The sequence below is a fragment of the Mus musculus genome, chromosome 10 (assembly GCF_000001635.26).
Source record: "Mus musculus strain C57BL/6J chromosome 10, GRCm38.p6 C57BL/6J".
In the NCBI taxonomy this organism is placed as follows: domain Eukaryota; kingdom Metazoa; phylum Chordata; class Mammalia; order Rodentia; family Muridae; genus Mus; species Mus musculus.
Window position 1 is genome coordinate 66,147,318 of NC_000076.6, and position 18,826 is coordinate 66,166,143.

The window sequence follows — 18,826 nt, forward strand, 5'->3', positions numbered from 1 at the left end:
ATGTGATCTAGGCTGTTAGAATTAGATATAATCACTTTAATGGTTCTGGGGTTAACTATGCAAAGTCAAGGTTTAAAAGAAAATTGCTACTGTCTTCAACAGTTTTCAGATTTATCAATGAATGAGGAAGGTTGCTTCCTGTAAGGCCCAGGAAACTGATAACATTCACTTACCCAAAAGCCTGTGTGGGGAATCTGAAATTGGTGAGTTCTTAGCTTTGTATCCTCTTATGGTATGGATATGAGCACCCCTCATGGGTTTCTGAACACTTGATATCCAGTTGGTGATACTGGTTGGGAAACATTGGAAGGCAGAGCCTCACAGGAAGAAAGAAATGACATCATACTTGCCATATTTTAACCCTAGCCCCAGCCAGAGTTGCCCTACTGTGTTACTGTAGACAGATGTCACCAACCATCACGTTCCTGCTACCCGACTCTGTTCCCATCTCTTGCCTCCTTTACTGCTCAGATGTGAGGTAGGATAAATCTTTCTTCCCTCAAGCCTCTTCTGTCAGATAATTTATCACAGTGACTAGAAAATTAACTACAGCACATCTTATACAGAGAAGGCTTTTAAAGTTTCATCGGAGATTCGTTACAAAAGTGCTAACAAAGCAAACTTAAGAAGGCTCACATTAGCCCAGTGACTGGCATGTTGCCTTTGCTCAGTATTTATTTCTTGGGTGAGTGAATAAATCCCTATCTGCCTCTAGCAATTTTACTCTTTCCCAATTCAGTAAATATTTAAAGAGTTGGTACTAGTGGCCCTAGAGCCACTAAAACAAGAAACAGAAGCATTACAGAAATCACAGTCTGAATTAACTTTTTGATGCACACCTACACACCAGCATTTCACTTTCTTTCAGTGAATTTCATGTAAACATATTCTTAGAAAAACACGTCTCCTTGGAGACAACAAACCAATCCAAAATGTAAATTCATGTCTAAATCTAGGTGTGTCAGAAGCAGAAAATTCTGTCTATAAGAATGTGTTGAGATGCAAAAAATTAATAAGTAAAAATATTCTCATAATCACAGATAGAAAAAATACAGCTTCCGAGTTTCAATTGTCTTTAGCACAACTCATAAATATTTCGTACATATTTTTTCTTTATAACATGAAGTTTAAACTGGTGGTACAATGAGTATAGAAAATGCCTGTTTAATAGACCTGCCAAAAGAAATTTATGTATGCTATAATAACTCATGGCATATTTCTTTCAGCTTAAAATAAAAACTTAGAAGACAGAAATACATCAAACTTCCCAACAAGTACTTAAAGGATTTGCTTGCTTGTTGCAAATAAATCATTCAAAACAAAACGTTCTTTTTGGTTTAACCTCTGTGTACTTTCCAAGGTTCAATACTCTTGAAGTGTGAACTATAATTATACAAAATATAATTAAGTAAAAGTGTCATGATGAAATAATGATCTAAAATTAGATAAGAGATTGCTTGTTATAAATCATATGACTTTGATCATATCTAGTTTAAACATCTCCCTATGCTTACTACCCAAAGAATCTAGACATCTGCATTATATATGTATTGTTTCTATCTGTGATCAGCCAGGAACATTTATTATTTTCCTTACTGTATGTAGGAAATATTTTTTAATTATAAAAATGAATAAATGGCTCCTTGGAACATTATCGTTTGCTATTATTTTTGTTTATGGAAAGGCACACACTTTACTATCTTTTATATATTTTCTAATTATAATAGAGAATAAAATTCAGAGAATAATCGATGAAAAGTATGGAAATGATATCCGTACATACATACCTCATTTTAGCATGGTCAGTGAGTATAATTATTTCATACATCTACCACTTTGCCATCTTATTGTCGACTTGGCTTTCACCTATGTCTTCACTTATGTAAAATTGTTGATATACATATATTATGAAGTGTCTTCTGCTTAGCCTATGCTCTTGGTGTGGCACCACTATTTGCTGATTAATTTAAACATCTTTAATATTTAAGAAGTAATACCAGTTTTCAGATGGTCACTATATTGAGTCAAGGTGTCTACGTTATATCACATATTTGAATTAAATTTTCACTCTCCTCAGCTTTCACTGCAATTCTATATCCTCTTTGCTGGAGCAGAAAGGCAAGGACATATTTCATGTCAGTCCATCACTGAGGGAAGTCAGAGCAGGAACTCAGGGTAGGAACAGGAATCTGGAGTCAGGAAACTGAAGTAGACACTAAAGAGGAAAGCTGTTACTGGCCCATTCCCGCTGGATTACTCAGCTAACCTTAAACACACCACAAGCCTACCCGCCAAGGTGTGTTACTACCCACAGTGGTCAGGGCCCTTCTACATCATTTAGCAATTAAGAAAACCTTAATTGCCTTAAATACATGCCTGCAGGCTGATCTGATGGAACAATTCCACTGACATTCCCTCTTCCCAGGCTACATCTCAGTTTCTGCCAAGTTGTGCCAAGAAAATAACCAGCATGATCTATCCTTTGTCAGCTTTGACTCATAAACATTTCACTTTGATCTCTAACCTTTCCTCTGTCTCCCCAAATCATGATAATATAACAATATAATACAATTTTAGAAGTGCCAAAATCTTTTTGAAAAGATTTCTTTAGTAATCCACTCTCTTAACTGTGGGGTCCTATAAAATTCTGTAGCAATGTTTTTACTTCTTCTCTCTTTGAATAATGTACACATATGCATGCATGCGCATATATATGCATATACATTTACATACATATACATATGTGTGTATGTATGTGTATGTATATGTATGTATGTACAGGAGCAGAAATCATCTAAAAAGTTAAAAAAGAGATAACTCATCTGGATGCTGACGTTCTGAGGACTTTTATTTAAAAATAATATATCTGAGCATGCTCTCAGCTGTCAGCAAGCCAAAGATGTCCTAGCAGAATTTTTAGCAGTATCCACACCTTGCATTGTGATCATGCCCGACCTGTCTCTCTGCCTGTCATTTGAATGCTGAGAATATGTGAATAAATGTCTACTTCAGTTTCCTGACTCAAGATTCCTATAACTACCCTGAGTTCCAGCTCTGGCTTCCTTCAGTGATAGGCTGTAACCTGTGACACAAAAGAGGACAGAATTGCAGTAAGAGCTAAGGAGAGTGGAAAATTAATTCAAATATATAATATAACATAGAAACCTTGACTCATTATACTGACCATCTTAAGATTGGCATTATTTATTAAATAAAATAAGACCTTTAAGAACAATTAAAATAAGAAATTAAAATCTGTAAAAGCAAGTCTTTGCAAGGTCATCCACTGTGACAGCTAACTGCAGCTCTAAATCTAATTTCCAATCTCAAATACTCCCTAGAAGGTAGTTCTACAATTTTTTCCCAGTGGTCTCTTTTTTTAAAAGAAAATGTGGAGTTCTCTAATTTTCTGCCTTAAATCCCTATTATTGTATTATTTTGGGATCTAACACAGAACTGATGTACGCACGTGCCACTTCCTTTTGAGGTCTACCATTTATTTTTAAATTGAAGCCGCGGAGATGCTTTCTTTTCCAGATTTTGTGAGTTTGCATGATTATTATTGAGCAGCAAGAAGTTGTTAACAGCCAGGTGAGTAAATGGAAATGATGGGGGAAATGCCTGCCATGCCAGACTACACCCTACACCTGCTCTGCACTGTCACTGATGCTTGGCCCTACAATCGGCTTCCACACCAAAGCAAACCTGGATTCCATCTATTACAAATTTCACAGTCCAGGGCCTTCATTCAAAAGAATTTCATCTCTTCTTTCTGCCAGGACATGATAAGAAAGCACAATGGAGCAAGGAGATGAGGTGTGCTGGCCCATGCCAGGCATCTGTGGAGTGTGCTCTTGACTGCCAACAACCCAAGGATGCCCTAGTAAAATTTTCAGCAGTATCCACACCTTCATTGAGATCATGCGTGACCTGTCTCTCTGTCTGTCATTTGAATGCTGAGAAGCAGCACTGAATCCAAGCATGCCATGTAAATATGTGGATGGAGGGGGCAGAGATCTAAAAAAAAAAGCCAAAAATGTGCACACTTGCCTGTAACTCCCTGCCATCAAGCCTCTTGAAAAGTACTGTTTCTGTAAATAAAGCTCATGCTTATAGACTGTAGGCTCTTACCCCAAAAGCAAACAATTCAGAGGTATGCATTCATCAACCCTTAATCATCAAGTCCAACTACTCAAAATTATAGTTATTGATGTATTAGAGGAAAAAGAGCCACATTCTGACCTGTGAATCTGTGATGGTTAATATAAAGGTTGGAAGATGTGCAAGGACTGGTAAAAGTAACATCTTCTGGGAAGAAAAACTTAATTTATTTTAACTGATACATAAGAAGATTTTATATATATTCAATTACATTCAATTACAAGAGACATTTTTAACATGATGCAAACAGTATATAACACAGGTATGTGTTAGAATACACACACACACACACACATACACACACACACACACACACAACAATATGTGTGTGTGATATATATATATATGTGTGTGTGTGTGTGTGTGTGTGTGTGTGTGTGTGTTATCTGTTCTTGTTGAAAAGATTCAAGATCCTTTTATTTTAGATTCTGAGATAAACAGTGCACTGCTGTCCTTCATAGTCACCATTGTATTAAATGTGACAGCAGGGCTTGTATTCCTGCCTAGGTATAGTTACCCAACCTCTCCACCTTACTGTGACAGTAACCAACCTTTCACACCTACTACGCTGTTCTCTTCCAGCCTCCAAATGCCACCAATCTACCCTGGACTTTTATGAGATCGATTTCTTACATTTCACTTCTAAGCGGCATATGACACTTAGCGTTCTGTGATTGCTTTATTTCATTTAACAGAATAATCTCTGACTTGCCTGCATTGCTGTAACCAAAAAAAAAAAAAAAAAAATAGAAACCAACAGGAAGAAATCAGTCTTCCAAAGCATCAGAGCATCAATGAAATAACTGCCAGAGAAAGGAAAGACAACCTCTAGGGAGAGTGTTTTCAAATGATAGGTCAGCTAAGACGTTAATTTGTGAAGTTCATGAAGGGCTCAGTGCAGTATTACAAAGTAAATACCATTACTTAGTAGTGGGAAAAGGTACAGAGGGGGCATTTTCCAAAGACAGCATCATGTCTAAATGGGCATATGAGAAATGTTAAGTATCAGTGATCCACCTCTATTTGTCAGGCGCTGGTGGAGCTGCTCAGGAGACAGCTATAACAGATTTCTGTCAGCAAGCCCTCGTTGGCCTCCACAATAGTGTCTGGGTTTGGTGACTTTATATGGGTTGGGTCCCTAGGTGGGGCAGTCTCTGGATGGTCATTCCTTCTGTCTCTGCTCCACACTTTGTCTCTGTAACTCCTTCCATGGGGAAATACACCTTAAAGTCGTAGTGATTACTGATCTCATTGGCTCTTTGAGTTGTCTGTCATCCCAGGAAGACTGGCTACTATCAAAAAGAACACTGACAACAGATTCCTGTGCGGAGACACAGGAAAGGGAGCCCTTATATATCATTATAGGACTTAGCACAAAGTTTCCTAAGACTCGCACGTTGAATTAGCATCTAAAGAAATGTTATTCGTGGTGCCATGCCAGAGTGTGCTCTCTGAATGATAATAGATAACACATTTTTCACTGTCATATGCTGTGTTGCAAAATCACATAGGGACATATTGCTGATAACTGTTGTTAATCACACAGTGCAGATGGTTACCCAACTTAAAATAGGAGACTTGTATTTGACATCTATGAGAAAGAATGGTAGATGTTGTTGAATGAGTTTAGAAGATTTCTAGTTGCCACATTACTGTGAAGACTTGGAAAATACATCCACTGTATCTTTCTCCTCATAATGATATTTAAAGATAAATCCCAAGGAATTTAAGTGTGTGTGTGTGTGTGTGTGTGTGTGTGTGTGTGTGTGTGTGTTTGCAGGTGTACATTTGTGTGGAGCAGAGGACAACTCCACATATTAATTTTCAGACATTGCCAGGCCTTATGTTGTCCATGATTTTAGTAGGATTACTTTAAGTATCTCTCCATTTAATTTGATATTGGCTGTTGATTTGCTGTGTATTGCTTTTATTATATTTAAGTATGGTCCTTGTAGCCCTGATCTCTGCAGTACTTTTAACAGGAAGGGAGCACCATAGTCTGTCAAATGCTTTTTCAGCATCTAATAAGATAATCATATGATTTGAGTTTGTTTATATAGTGGATTACATTAATGGATTTTCATATATTGAACCCAGCTTGCATCCCTGGAATGAAGCCTACTTGATCTTCATAAATGATGGTTATGATGTGTTCTTCGATTTAATTGAGTATTTTTGCATCAATATTCATAAGCAAAATTGGTCTGAAGTTCTCTTTTTGGTGGGTTTTTGTATGGTTTAGGTATCAGAGAAATTGTGGTTTCATAGAATGAATTAGGTAGTGTTCCTTCTTTTTTCATTTTATCTAATAGTTTGAGGAGTGTTGGTATTAGCTCTTCTTTGGACGTCTGGAAGAATTCTATAATAAAGCCAGTTGGCCCTTGGCTTTTTTTGGTTGGGAAGTTTTTAATGACTTCTATATTTGTAGTGTGTATGGATTTGTTTAAATAGTTTGCCTACTCTTGACTTAGCTTTTGGACATGGTATCTGTTTAGAATTCATCCATTTCATCCAGATTTTCCAATGAGTATTTACTTTTGTAGTAGGAGCAAATGGTTCTTTAAATTTCTTCAGTTTCAGTTTTTATGGTTCACTTTTTATTTCTAATTTTGTTAATTTGGATACTATCTCTGTGCCATTTAATTAATTTGTCTAGGGCTTTATCTATCTTGATGATTTTCTCAAAGAGCCAGCTTTTAGTTTTGTTGATTCTTTGTATCTTTCTCTTTGTTTCTTGTTGGTTGATTTCCACCCTAAGTTTGAATATTTCCTGCCTTCTACTATTCTTTTGTTTGTTTGCTTCCTTTTGTTTTAGAGCTCTCAGATGTGCTGTTAAGTTGCTAGTGTAGGATCTCTCCAATTTCTTTACCAAGGCACTTAGTGCTATGATTTTTTTTTTCTTAGAACTGCTTTCATTGTGGCCCATAAGTCTGGGTATGCTGTGTCATCATTTTCACTGAATTCCAGGAAGTCTTTAATTTCTTTATTTATTTCTTCTCTGACCAAGTAATCATTGAGTAGAGAGTTGTTCAGTTTCTATGGGTTGTTTTTGTTGTTATTGAAGTCTAGTCTTAGTTCATGGTGATCTGATAGGATGCGTGGTATTATGCACTCTTCTTGTATCTGTTGAGGCTTATTCTGTGATAGATTATTTGGTCAACTTTGGGGAAGATACCATGATGTGCTGAGAAGAAGATACATTCTTTTATTTAAAAACATAAAAAAATGTAGATTAAAATTTTTAAATGGAAAAAATGAAATACATTTTATAGCATCCAAATAGAAATGATAACATTTGATTTTAATATGATACAAGATTGTTTCATTTCTTCTATAGATTTATTTAAGGTCAAATAACTTTTAACTTGTCAATTTCATATAAATATTTAAATAAGAAGTATATATACATATGCTCTCTATCTTTTTAAACTTACTCTTCTATATATTATATTCTGATTGTATTTTCCTCCGTTTCCACTTCTCCCAGTCACCCTTCTATCCCAGATCCAATTTTATGACTTCCAGAATGTTCTCTGTGGTTCTAGAACATTAGAAGTAAATCTGGTGGCTTGTCTCAGTATCAAGTAGATACTGACAAAATATCAAGAAGTGATGCCAGGAACTAGTGGAACCAGAAATTCAATGTAGAGAAGAAATTCATTATTAATTTTTATATAATTTTTTAATTAGGTACTTTTCTTCATTCACATCTCCAGTACTATCCCAAAAGTCTCCCCCCTCCCCCCGTCACTCGCCCACCCACCCACTCCCACTTCCCGGCCTTGGCATTCCCCTGCACTGAGGCATATAAAGTCTGCACGACCAATGGCCCTCTCTTTCCACTGATGGCCAACCAGGCCATCCTCTGATACATATGCAGCTAGAGACACTACCTCTGGGGGCCACTGGTTAGTTCATATTGTTGTTCAACCCATAGGGTTGCAGTTCACCTCAGCTCCCTGGGTACTCTCTCTAGTTTCTCCATTGGGAGCCCTGTGATCCATCAAATAGCTGACTGTGAGCATCCACTTCTGTGTTTGCCAGGCCCCAGCATAGTCTCACAAGAGACAGCTATATCAGGGTCCTTTCAGCAAAATCCCGCTAGTGTATACAATGGTATCAGCCTTTGGAGGCTGATTACAGGATGGATCCCCAGATATGGCAGTCTCTAGACGGTCCACCCCTTAGTCTCAGCTCCAAACTTCCTCTCTGTGACTCCCTCCATGGGCGTTCCACTCCCAATTCTAAGAAGGGGCAAAGTGTCCACACCCTGGTCTTCTTTCCTCCTGAGTCTCATGTGCTTCACAAATTGTATCCTATATCTTGGGTATTCTAAGTTTCTGGGCTAATATCCACTTATCAGTGAGTACATATTGTGTGAGTTCTTTTGTGATTGGGTTACCTCACTCAGGATGATGCCATCCAGGTCCATCCATTTGCCTAGGAATTTCATAAATTCATTCTTTTTAATAGCTGAGTAGTACTCCATTGTGTAAATGTACCACATTTTCTGTATCCATTCCTCTGTTGAGGGGCATCTGGGTTCTTTCCAGCTTCTGGCTATTATAAATAAGGCTGCTATGAACATAGTGGAGCATGTTTCCTTCTTACCGGTTGGAACATCTTCTGGATATATGCCAAGGAGAGGTATTGCGGGATCTGCCTGTAGTACTATGTCCAATTTTCTAAGGAATTGCCAGACTGATTTCCAGAGTGATTTTACCAGCTTGCAACCCCACCAACAATGGAGGAGTGTCCCTCTTTCTCCATACCCTTGCCAGCATCTGCTGTCACCTGAATTTTTGATCTTAGCCATTCTGACTGGTGTGTGATGGAATCTCAGGCTTATTTTGATTTGTATTTCCCTGGTGATTAAGGATGCTGAACGTTTTTTTTTTTTTTTTCCAGGTGCTTCTCAGCCTTTTGGTATTCGTCAGGTGAGAATTCTTTTTTTAGCTCTTGTGACTCTAACTAAGGAAGTGAAAGATCTGTATGATAAGAACTTCAAGTCTCTGAAGAAAGAAATTAAAGAAGATTTCAGAAGATGGAAACATCTCCCATTATCATGGATTGGCAGGATTAATATAGTAAAAGTGGTTATCTTGCCAAAAGCAATCTACAGATTCAATGCAAAACCCATCAAAATTCCAACTCAATTCTTCAGTGAATTAGAAAGGGCAATCTGCAAATTCATCTGGAATAACAAAAAACCTAGGGGAGCAAAAACTCTTCTCAAGGATAAAAGAACCTCAGGTGGAATCACCATGCCTGACCTAAAGCTGTACTACAGAGCAATTGTGATAAAAACTGCATAGTACTGGTATAGTGACAGACAAGTAGACCAATGGAATAGAATTGAAGACCCAGAAATGAACCCACACACCTATGGTCACTTGATCTTTGACAAGGGAGCTAAAACCATTCAGTGGGAAAAAAAAGACAGCATTTTCAACAAATGGTGCTGGCACAACTGGTGGTTATCATGTAGAAGAATGGGAATTGATCCATTCCTAACTCCTTGTACTAAGGTCAAATCTAAGTGGATTAAGGAACTCCACATAAAACCAGAGACAGTGAAACTTATAGAGGAGAAAGTGGGGAAAAGCCTCAAAGATATGGGCACAGGGGAAAAATTCCTGAATAGAACAGCAATGGCTTGTGCTGTAAGATCGAGAATCGACAATTGGGACCCCATAAAATTGCAAAGCTTCTGCAAGGAAAAAGACACCGTCAATAAGACAAAAAGGCCTCCAATAGATTGGGAAAGGATCTTTACCTATCCTAAATCAGATAGGGGACTAATATCCAATATATATAAAGAACTCAAGAAGGTGGACTCCAGAAAATCAAATAACCCCATTAAAAAAGAAATTCATTATTGTAGATGTTTTGTAAAACTTAGGTCCGGTTCTTCCATCCAGCTCTATGCTCCCAGAAATAAGACTCATACTGAAAATATATTTACAAATTCCTTGGTCATATATACCTAGACTATTCTCTGAATACAATCATAACGTCAGATAACCAATTTATTTTAACCCACAGTCTGCCATGTGGCTGGTTACCTGTGCTCAGGTACCATGCATCTGTTGCCTCATATCTTCCAGGACAGATTTCCCACTAGGCTTTATCCTAGAATTTTTTCTCTTTCTGGATGTCCCACTCTCTATTTCCTGCCTAATAAATCTTTGCCACCAGATTTATTAGTGACAGGTGCCACACCCAAACAGACATAAGATATTCTCTCTGTAGATTATTTTATGACCTTCTCTAAGCAGTATATTGAATTAAAACCATACTATTTCAATATCTATTATGCAACATGCAGCATGCAATATATAATATACAAGATACAATATGTTACCTCTTGATAAATTCTTCCAGAAACAAAGCATATCATCTTGGCATGTGTATTGGAAACAAACTTATTTAGATAGCATTGTTAACATATTATAGATGTTTAGCCTTATTTTATCAATGAGGTAAGTGGTTTTGATACTTAATCCCATGATCTTTAATAAATATGTTAATATTGACTCTTTAATTTGAAAAGTCTAAAGTTGACACCACAAATTTATGGTGCTATGATTTGACATAAACACAATCATTCCTTCATAAGCAGCACACATGTGGCTTAAATCTCTTTGTCCCTCAGGAATAAATTTACTCACTGCATTTCATAAGTCACATGGTTTTAAAAATATGTAATAAAGTTACCAGTGTTTTTTAGTTTACATAACCCCTTAGTCAATGAAACCCTTAGCAGTATTTGTTTCAATACTAAATGGGGCATTTGATTAATGTTTGTTACATGAAAATGGTATTTTTGTTTAAGCAAGCAGAATTTTGGAAAATAATTTTTGGATTCTGCCAAATTCATCTGGGAGGAAATCAAGAAAAATTTGTAGAACCCAGAGCCTCTAAATAAGCATTAGTATGACAGCCTGTCTCTGTTTTACAGTGACTTGTTTGGAGAGAGTCTTAGTGTTTGTTCCATCCTGAGCCTACTCAAGTCCCTTTCTGTCCTTCATTTATTTGTTGTTATGGGGAAAGAAAGCAGCCAATAAAAAGGCTATCTGTTGCCAAAACTAATTTCCTTGGCAAAGTGTGAAGTTCGACTTTCGAATATGTAATTATGTATGAAATCATACAAGAGCAATTTAATAAGGCAAGACTTATGTCAGAAAAAAATAGACATTCAGAATTTAAAGAAAAACACTTTGATTCAAACTCAGTACAGATTCACTCTTTCAAAAAAAAGAAATATAATTGTATTTCTCTCCCCATCTTACAAAACATGTAGAAAATTTGTCCTCCAGAAAATGAGTAGTAGAATTACAAGTTTTAAACTTCTTGATGTACAATACCAACCAACTCCCTCATATCTACTTCCCTTTGCAGTATGTCCCAACTGTTGGATTTCGGTGATTCCTGTAATGAATCCATCCTTTGACTGGAAGGGTGGTAATAGGATCTGGTGAAACTAACTAGCTTGATTCATCCAAGGTTGGGTAGATTTAAATATTGGAATGATGTCAGCATAACCACAAAAACTCTCAAAAAGGCCTAGAAGTCTATAACCAAGACTTTGTCTGGAAGATACAACATTTTAACTGCAACATTGCAATATATGTAATCAAATGAGACAGAAATTAGATGGAGCTTATTTTGTGTTGGGTAGTATGCTCTTATGACTATCACTGTGACACTGAAACGAGATGTGCTCTGTAGTAGTTAATCATTCATTAGCTCGCTTTCCCTGAAGTGTTGAAGTTAAACCGTGTTTTTTTTTTTTTCTCCTAGCACATGTTCCCAGAAATAAGACTCAAACTCAAAATATATTTACAAATGCATTGGCCATATAGCTAGGCTCTTCTCTAAGTAGGTATAACTTAAAATATCCCATTTACTTTAACCTACTTTCTACCACTTGGTTGGTTACCTGTGCTCAGGTACCATACATCTGGCTCATCATACCATCCAAGAAAATCTCCCCACCTCCTTCTCTCCCAGAATTCTTTCTCCTTCAAATGTCCTACCTTCTACTTCCTGACTAAGCCATAGGCCATAGGCTCTTTAATCCACAGTTGATGTATTCATAGGTTACCTCACTCAGGATGATATTTTCTAGTTCCATCCATTTGGCTACACATTTTATGATGTCTTTATTTTGAATAGTTAAATAGCATTCCATTGTGTAGATGTACCATATTTTTTATCCATTCTTCAGTTGAGGAACATCTGGGTTGTTTCTAATTTCTGACCAATACAAATAAAGCTGCTATGAACATAGTTGACCAGATGTCCTTGAAGTATAATAGAACATCTTTTGGGTATGGACACCATAAGAAGACCTACAAAGTCAACTAACCTGGGCTCATGGAGGCTCACAGAGAGACTGAACTACCAGCCAAAGAGCATGCATAGACTGGATTTAGGCCCCCTACACATATGCAGCAGATGAGCAGTGTAGTCTTCACATGGGTCCCCTAATAATTGGAGAGGAGGCTATCTCTAACTTAGATTCTGTTGCTTACCTTTGGACTCATTTCCCCTAGCTGACCTCCCTTGCCTGGCCTCAGTGGGGGAAGACGAACCTAATCCTCACATGACTTGATGTGCCAGAGTGGGTTGGTACAGGGGATTGAAGGGGTAGAGTTATCCTTCTCTGAAGAGAAAGAGAAAGGGGAAATCAAACAATTCTAAAAGAGCTTAAAGAGCCCTATGGCCTAGTATATTCCTAATTTTAGACATCTTCAGATATAAGGATGTTTACCACTCTTATAACTGACCTCAGCATAGGACCATATAAGAATTCAAACATGTTTCTGCCTAGACTGTACTGTAAAGAATGTTGCAGATACTGGCCCCCATTTTGCTTCTGGGTCATTGATGAATACTGAGAAGCCACCAAATGCCACTGATTATCCATGAAAAAAATATTTATATTATGCATGTACAATAACTTCAGGAATGCTTCACGAATCTCTATTTATTATGAGTTGGTCTCTATGTTCCACAAGAAATTGGACACCCCAGTATATTTTCCAACATTACATCTTTCCTTCAAATTACCTATCCTTAAAGCACAGATCCATTGTGATCATTATTTTAAGTCTCTCTTTCTTGTCCACATATTCAGTGGAGTTAGAGCAGCTGTACAGTGAATGTTAAAGTAACTGTGATGGTTTGTAGCTGGAGACACAGCACACTAGTTGGGTGTTTACTTCTGTAGCAGAAGACTGGAGGTAAGATTCTAGTGTCCCAAGGGATCCAATGAACTCTTGTTGTTTCTGTGAACACACACATGCATACACAAACTTTTTTAAATAATGATAATACATGTAATACGATCTCAAGTTAAAATGATGTATGTTGTATCACACACACACACACACACACACACACACACACACTTATCTATTTCTACTATGTAGTTTTGGGGATGATGGGTTGGGAGACTTTTCCAGAGAACAGGTGGCTATTTGTCTATATGCAAAGTGTTCTATAATGAGAATTTTAGCACAGCTATAGGAAGCAACAGCGTGCACCTCTTTTCAGCTTCTCTGTATGCACATCATAGCTTCTCTCAGATGGTTGGTTCAGAGCAAGAGCAAGAGATGGGCAGATAATTAGCATTTCACTTCATTCCTTATTGGCTGTCATCTTGCATTTTTATGCGGCTTCTGTATGCCCTCCTCACTAATTGTGTTTGAAAGCACTAAATATCTGCCTACTCCTGAAAGTGGCCCACATCATCTCCTTGGCTTCCTTCCATGTATTCTTCGCAAGAAACTAATAGAATGCACTCTATTCTTGCAGATTAAAGACATTTCATATTTACAGATTGAAATGGAGGAGTATCATCAAAAGAATTGTTCTCATTTACATTCCCAGAGTATGCCTAAGCTTCTGTGTTAAAGAATAATCATGACTCATGGCGTGCATATTTGCTGTGATCTAGCCCACTGTAAATGTAGTTTCCAAGCTAATACATGATCGTTCAATAAGGTTTAGTCATTTTTCAACTATATATCCTAAGTGTGTTTTCTTTTCTGGAAATTTCAACTTGATAAATCTTGTGACAAGGTCTTCAACAAAAAAATGAAGTTCCCCTGGCTGGAAGCACCCTATTTTCTATGTTGCCATAGCAATGTGGCTGCCAATCAATGCAGGAAGCCAGTCACCAACAAAAAAACAAAGACTTTCTGCCAAATAAAAGTAATTAATGAATCTTAATACACCATCAGAAAATAATAGCCTGGTGCCAATTTAACAGCCTGTTTGCTATAAAATACTCCTTACTAATAATTCTACAGAAAAGCCTTCCCCTGCTTTCAGAGACCTGGAAGATGCCTGTGACTAGTGAGGCTGGAAGAATATCTCGGATAAATCTGTATGAATCAACTAAGTCAATATCCCCAGAAAATTCAATGATTTGCAAACACTTAGTAGTATTTTAATGTCCTACTGTTCTTTGAAACAGTTTCTTGTAATGCTCTGGTTCTACCTTTTCAAAGCTACAGGATTTTCACATGTGTAACATTTACTGTGAGGAGCGGGTGTGGCAGCCGTCCCATGTTGGCGCCCAGGACTGCAGCTAAGTCTTATGACTTGCACCTGACTTCCTCATACACCTGAAAATAAGCCATGACCATCGTGAGATCTGCGCAGGTGCAACAGGATACTGGCGAATCCATTTTGGTGAAGACATGCCCCTGCTGCCCTGATTAGCTGAAGCTGCGTGCCTGGTGAGGTGACATGGCCTGCCGTGAGTGGATGAGGGCTGAGAGTATATAAGAGTGAGAGGCCCGGGTTAGAGAGAGAGATAAAGTTGAGAGAGATAAAGTTGAAGCGAGAGAGATGAAAACTGAAGCATGATGAATAAACTGCTGTTAGAAGGACTGGTGGTCGTGACGTTCTTGCTGGTCGAGAGCGGACGCGACAATTTACTACAGTATATCCTGATGTTTGAAATGCTACAGGGAGTTAACAACATTAAAGTAGCATAGTATCTGACAGACTTACGAAACTTAGGAAAGCATAGCTAATTATATGTAGTCATGAAGACCAAAGTGTGGACACTTTGTCCCTTCATAGATTTGGGAACAAAACACCCATGGAAGGAGTTACAGAGACACAGTTTCGAGCTGAGACAAAAGGATGGAGCATCTAGAGACTGCCATACCCGGGGATCCAGCCCATAATCAGCCTCCAAACACTGACACCATTGCATACACTAGCAAGATTTTGCTGAAAGGACCCAGATATGGCTGTCTCTTGTGAGGCTATGCCGGGGCCTAGCAAACACAGAAGTGGATGCTCACAGTCCGCTTTTGGATGGATCACAGGGCCCCCAATGGAGGAGCTAGAGAAAGTATTCAAGGAGCTAAAGGGATCTGCAACCCTATGGGTGAAACAACAATATGAACTAACCAGTACTCCCCAGAGCTCATGTCTCTAGCTGCATATGTATCAGAAGATGGCCTAGACGGCCATCAGTGGAAAGAGAGGCCCATAGGTCTTGCAAACTTTATATGCCTCAGTACAGGGGAACACCAGGGCCAAAAAGTGGGAGTGGGTGGGTAGGAGAGTGGAGGGGGGGAGGGTATGGGGGACTTTTGGGATAGCATTGGAAATGTAAATGAAGAAAATACCTAATAAATAAAAAAAAGAAAAAAAAGAAAGACACACACACTACACTTCTAAATACTAAATATATGATGGGCTAATGTACAAAGCTTATTGAGAAAACTCAGTTCTTTGTTTCTTTGAAAATAGGTATTTGAATGAAAGTGACCCCCCGGGGGACTGGTATGGTTCATGCTTAGTGGCACTTTTTGGGAAACTAGGTTTGTCCTTCCTGGAGGAAGTATGTCTATGAGGGTAGGCTTTGAGGACTTCATTGTCTCAAGCTACTTCTAGTTGTCTCTCTTAGCTTTGTTTATGGTTAAAGAAGAGATCTCTGAATGTCCAAACCAAAAGCCAGAATAAACCCTTTCTTCTATAAGCTGCTTCCAGTTATGTTATTTTTCATCACAGCAACACAGAAATAATTAATACCTAGGCAAAATATAATCATTCCATAATTATATAAATCCATAATTAAATACTTATATATGATCACAATTATATAATATGTAATTACATAATGATGTAAAACAGTTCACTAGAGATCTAACTATAAGTCCAAATAAAGGATAATCCAGCATACTAAAATTTAGCAAAAGCAATACAGTACCTGTGGAAAATTTATACTCATTCAGAATAATAAAGACAATCTGTTCCAACTAAGAGAGTGAACTCAGAACAGAGTAACCCAGCATATACCACAGGTGAGGAATCCAGCAATCAGTTTTGGGGCAAACACTGCAGAAGGCTGAAGAGTCAACATTCTCTCAGTAAGCAGAGAAGCAAGCAGAAAGTCAACGACGTTTAAAGCTCCATCTGAGGCACAAGGTCACGGACAAAAGGTGACTGACATCTAAAAGGATAAAGAAACACCAAGACCACAGAGTTGCGACTAATGCAAAAGCCCACAAAAACACTGGTCGGAATACATAAGCTTCGAGTAAGCGCTGGACCTCGAGTGTTAGGAGAGTTTAGGGGCCACAAGCTCATCTGCCAGAGCTGTATTATGTGGCATCCCTGCGGCATGTGAAGAGTTTAGAAATGACGCTTTCTGCCCTTCTCACTCAGTGCTACCCGAAGTGTAGACCTGACATATGGAACCTTAGTCATGTTGATATGAACGAACTGTGTATTTGTTTTCTTCCGTTTTTCTATCACTGATTTTTTTTCCTTAGGTAGGGGTGGTCAGAGGCTTTTCCTGCATCTCATAAGATGATTGCATAACTCTGCTTTCCCATTGATTTTGGCTATTTCTGAGAAAGAAGGCCCCAAACAGCACTGATCACCCTCCAACTCGCCAAGTTGCCAAAGACGCCCGTGGTTCCGGATCCTCCAGCTTTTATCCCTAAGTACCAGTACTACAAGTGTGCACTACCAGACCTGACCGGTTATGTGATTCTTGTCCTTAGTTAAGTTTATATAGTGTGCAACATATATCAACTCGCATATGTTAAATGTGCCTACATCTCTGCTATGAGTGCAGTCTGATTTCTGAAATATATTTTTTTTATTATTCAATCTAAAAGCATCTTACTGGAGCATTATAAATCTTTGTTTAAGAAACAAGCACACCTTTGGAGCATCCTGAGTGGTTGGTGATGGAATGGAGCTTGTTTTGAAGGTGTAAAAATGATTCTCCCTACTTCTCATCCTAGCACAGGAGTGCTGCAATGTCTCCCTGCTGCTTGTTTGAAACCATCTTCAAAGATGCCCACCTCATAACTGAGTTCACTAACTTAAAATGCACCCAATGTTTCTATCTTTAAAACCTTGTCAAGATGAAGATTTTCAGAAAAAAAAAAAGTATTTCATAGTCTAATGGCTTCACTTACATAGACAATTTTTTTCTACAACCTAACCAAAAAGAATTACATGCTATTTGACTTGCCCGTTAAAGTTCCTCCTTTTGAGCAGGGATGCTCATGTCTGATTTACTTTTTCTATGTGGGTACAGTTACTTTATTCGTAGCTGAGGACATATTAGCATATATTCTCAATAAAAATATATTAGTTTCTTTTCTGACCCCTTTTCTTGTCATAATTTCTAATCTTCTTTTTCATGAGTTATACAGAATCATCTTCCAGCTTTCCACTCAGCAGTAAATTAATAAATTGTCTGCTTGGAATGTTAAATGACTCAGAACGCAACAAATCATGAAACACAGCAGAGGTAGTCCAACAGTGTAGTATTGTACATTTATATAATTGCTTTGATGAAGTCTAGGCTCCAGACCTGCTAGTCATATGGGTGCTGGAAGAAACAACTACACAGCATATACAAAAATAATTTTAATTGATGCCAAAGGCCCTACAGAGCCTGAAAGTCTATATACTTAACCTATACATATCAACTACAATATGAGTTTCCAATCATAAAGTTGTGTATTTCCTAATCGGCCACCCCCACCTACCTCTAAGCTTCATGAGAGCATAAACCCTGGTCTATGTTACCTGGTCTATCATACCATTCAAAATTCCATGCTTATATTCTTTGCTCATTAATTACTTGTGAGCTAGTTAGTACACTAAGTAATTGAAGAATATTACTAGATTCAAGCAGTAGAGCAGAGGATGTCTACTGTCATGTGACTATTGTCTCTGCCATTACTAAACATAGGGCCTGGTGAGCTTAACTTTTATAAGCATTATTTTCTGCATATGCAAACATGTAAAATTATGTCAAGGTTTTTCTAGAGAAATAGATTTCTTGGCTTATGCTATAAAAATTGGCCATTTCCTTTCTCTCTTTCCTTCCTCCTGCCTTCATTTTCCTCACATGTTTCTTTATTTCCCCTTTTCCTCCCATCATGTCTTCTGATGGTAGACTTGTTCCCGACATGTTTTAAATTACCAAGTATGGGCATATTTTCAAAGACATGCATATTATCTTCCAAAATTCAATCAATAAGTAAATAATATTTTCAAAAAGGATTTTGATATTAATGAAAAATACAATGGAAAAAGAAAGCATCTTCAATAAATGGTGCTGGTCTAACTGTCTGTATGAAGAAGAATGAAAATAGATGCATATTTG

At 37.7% G+C, this 18,826-nt stretch overlaps 2 long non-coding RNA genes across 11 annotated transcripts in view; one reads left to right on the forward strand and one right to left on the reverse strand.

The window, feature by feature from the left end:
* Nucleotides 1–18,826, reverse strand: part of 1700023F02Rik (RIKEN cDNA 1700023F02 gene) — a 79,883-nt gene that overhangs the window by 26,709 nt on the left and 34,348 nt on the right. For 2 of the 10 annotated variants that reach the window (NR_168561.1, NR_168567.1), the window contains one exon: nucleotides 16,492–16,645. The exons of 6 other annotated variants lie outside the window; for them this stretch is intronic. This is a non-coding gene — a long non-coding RNA (RIKEN cDNA 1700023F02 gene). Of the gene's footprint in view, nucleotides 1–16,402; nucleotides 16,646–18,826 lie in introns of all 10 variants that reach the window. 2 more of the 10 variants (NR_168566.1, NR_168568.1) reach the window with 1 other exon arrangement.
* The window catches only part of 4930407I19Rik (RIKEN cDNA 4930407I19 gene), a 34,219-nt gene that overhangs the window by 2,022 nt on the left and 13,371 nt on the right, over nucleotides 1–18,826 (forward strand). Inside the window, exon 3 of the long non-coding RNA NR_131070.1 lies at nucleotides 9,070–9,098. This is a non-coding gene — a long non-coding RNA (RIKEN cDNA 4930407I19 gene). The remainder of the gene's footprint in view (nucleotides 1–9,069; nucleotides 9,099–18,826) is intronic.